Raw genomic sequence first — 2,486 nt, forward strand, 5'->3', positions numbered from 1 at the left:
GTATGCAAATTCTCCACTTGACCAAACCAACGAACGAACGAACCCTCACCAGCCAACGTGGACGGACACACAAATGATCTTGACCAGCACAAGAAGAAATCCTTATTAATATTTGCACTTTCACTTTTATGGGGTGGTATACTTACTTGTAAGTAAGCAAAGGCTGCACTCGACCAAACCAAAGGTTGCAGTGGTGATAATAGCTGCACCAGCGAACGTGAACGGACACACAAAGTGATCCTGACCTGCATAAGAAAAAATTTTTAATAATATTTACACTTTCACTTTTTTGGGGTGGTATACTTACTTGTGCAATGGAGTCCAATAGGGTATAGTCGATGCGCTGGGTATGCAGTTAAAGTTACATGCCTATACTCAATCCCGACTCTTGCGTCCTTGTTCGCGCACTCTGGGCAACGTGAGAAACCCATGTGCGAGATGCGGTAACCAATCCGAGTGGAGACTTGGGTCACGGCGGAAAGAGAGGGAGCTTCGGTGGGGCCACTCCGACTTATTCGGTTTAAGGGCTCACTGAAGTCTGCAGCGTCTGTTCACCAGTAGGTGCGGCTGCAAGCGGGTGTCTGCTTGGAGCAAGCGGCTCGCACGGCACGTGTATTTGGTTGCGAAACCAACCCGTCCCAGCAATGGGTTGTGCGCTGGGTTTGGGACCCGCAACGTAAAAACCACTTCCAGTGAAGAAGCAAGGCAAAGCGTCGGATGAGACCCCCCCCTCCCATGATGACGACCCCGACAAACGTTTAAAGGACTACGATTTGAGCGCATGCACCTGGAATGTCCGGACCCTTAATGGGGACGGTGCCTCTGCCCGGCTGGTTGATGTCCTCGTGAGGACAAAAGCTGACATCACCGCCATCCAAGAAATGCGTTGGACGGGGCAAGGCAAGCAATATCTGGGGCCTTCCGACGTCTACTACAGCTGCCATGTAAAGGAGCGCAAATTCGGAGTTGGATTTTTGGTGGGAGAGAGACTCCGTCGCCGAGTACTGTCGTTCACCCCGGTGGACGAGCGTCTAGCCACAATCCGCATCAAAGGGAGATTCTTAAACATCTCGCTCATCTGCGCTCATGCCCCGGCGGAAGAGAAGGATGAGGCATCCAAGGATCTCTTTTATGAGCGCTTGGAGCGCACGTACGAGCGCTGCCTCCGTTATGATATCAAAAGGTGACAGGTAATAAGGTCAATGGAAATAAGGTCAATTGACTTTATTTCGCACCTTTTCAAAAGCGAAATAAAGTCAACAAAAAATTTGGAAATAAAGTCATTGACGCTATTTCCTCATTCAAATGGAAATAGCGTCAACAATGCTTAAAGTATGTCGATTCATAGAAAAAAATGTTGTTCTTACAATAAACATTGCCCCGTAAGTGTTGTTTTTTAATAGATGAAAAAGGCTTTTGCCAAATCCTCAGTGTTGTGATATTAATCCACACACAATCATGAACTACCACCAATTGATTCTATTAAAAAAAATTTAAATTACGAATATGTAAAAACACGATGCGAAAAACTAAACGCCTGCGCACAGCTGGAATACGACAAATATTTGAAGAAAGAGTGGAGAAATGATCCATAACTTGCAAAACATTTTTCGTTTCTACAAAAATAAAGCGAACACTATTAAATTGAAGAAAACGATGCATGTCCAAAAACCCCGGAGGAGCACTGAAAGAATTCTGTGTTTTAAATAAGCATATTTTGAACGAATTCGGAATGTCTAAGGTGGAAAAGAATCCAACCTTTCTATAAGGAAACAATTATAAAAAAAGAATTTTCTTACACTGTATTTATGTCTCCGCCAGCAGTCATTTAAAAGCAGCTAAGGAGAATGACGACACTACTTATTAGATGGCACATTCAACGAGCCAATGTTCCAAAATGCGGGTATAAACAATTATTGATTATTTAATATCGGAACCGAGATCATATAAGTTAATTGATTGGTTTTCACACACTTTTGAAACACAAATTATATGCTTTTTTACTGCAGACAAGTTGTTGCCTCAAAACACAGCAGAAATCTTCCAATCAGGGCTGCCAACTCTCCTTAGTTATGAGTTGCCATATTGAGGATAAAAAAAGTGCCAAAATGTGCCATTCCTTTTAATCATTCACATTTAGCAATTAACTAAAGCCACATTTTCAAAACAAAAGTGCAATGATAAAATAAGATAAACCAGTTGAAAAGCCTTTATAAATTAGAAAATTTTAGTTGAGAAAAAGAAGTGCACGCAAAGGATTTCAAAAAAATGTATTGAAATGTTATTTTTTTTACAAAAGTGTCATTTTGGCATTTTGTGCCAAATTGAAAAATTAAGTGCCATTTGAAGTAAAATAGGAACAAATGGCACGGTTTGAGCCAAGTTGGCATCCCTGCTTCCAATAACTTACAAATATAAAAATGTGAAATATCGAGGGCTTGAATTCATTAATACCCTCTATCTGCAATTTGCACAAAAATTAATTT

The sequence above is a fragment of the Rhagoletis pomonella genome, unplaced genomic scaffold (genome assembly GCF_013731165.1).
Source record: "Rhagoletis pomonella isolate Grant_MI unplaced genomic scaffold, Rhpom_1.0 Rhpom_scaffold_00003, whole genome shotgun sequence".
Taxonomy (NCBI): domain Eukaryota; kingdom Metazoa; phylum Arthropoda; class Insecta; order Diptera; family Tephritidae; genus Rhagoletis; species Rhagoletis pomonella.